A 1,027-nucleotide genomic window follows, 5' to 3' on the forward strand; every position below is an offset into this window, starting at 1 on the left:
ATATATATATATATATATATATATATATATATATATATATAAATATTCATTTATGCACACACATACTTATGCCCGTACACAACCACACCTATAAGCATATATACATCACAGCTAACATATAGTAGTCGGAAAAATATATACACCAGACTGATGATGTATAACATTTAATGATCATAAATTATGAATTCCAATGATAACATTAACATTAAACACTTTGGGGCCGTCTACACTCACCAACTTCACTTCATCCTGAAGGCTCCTATATTCACCAACTTTACTTCATCCTGAAGATGAGAACACGAAAGTCTAAAAATGTTGAAGATGGATTTAGAAACTTTACCATTTCAGAAAACTCTGCGAGCAACTCATATCTGTTAAGATAGAATAAAACAGTCATGTTTTCAATACAACCTGGATTAAAGAGAAGCAGTTCGTTATACACGTGAACACACTCAAAGATGTGTGTGTGTATGTATGTGTGTGTATGTATGTGTGTGTATGTGTGTGTATGTGTGTGTGTAAGAGAGGGAGAGAGAGAGGGGGAGAAAAAGAGAGAGAAGAAGAGAAAGAGATAGATAGATAGATAGAGAAAGTGTGTGTGTGTCTGTGTGTGCGCATACAGACAAATATGGAGTGAGCGATTGGTTTGATAAAAATAGATTAAAAACAGATAGCAACAGAAACAAAGAAGTGGACATGGAAACTATATATATGTGTGAGTCTGTGTGTGTATGTATGTGCGTGTGTATCTGTGTGTGTGTCGCTATCTCTGTGTGTGTGTGTGTGTCACTATCTGTGTGTGTGTGTCGCTATCTCTCTGTGTGTGTGTGTGTGTATATATATATATATATATATATATATATACACACACATACACACATATACAGAGATAGAGAGATAGAGATAAAGATAGAGAGAGAAGGTGAGTAGGTAGATGTAAGTGGACATAGAAACTATATATGTGTGAGTCTCTGTGTGTATGTGTATCTGTGTGTGTGTTCATATATGTGTGTATATGTATATATAT

Source organism: Octopus bimaculoides, chromosome 7, assembly GCF_001194135.2.
Source record: "Octopus bimaculoides isolate UCB-OBI-ISO-001 chromosome 7, ASM119413v2, whole genome shotgun sequence".
NCBI classification, from domain to species: domain Eukaryota; kingdom Metazoa; phylum Mollusca; class Cephalopoda; order Octopoda; family Octopodidae; genus Octopus; species Octopus bimaculoides.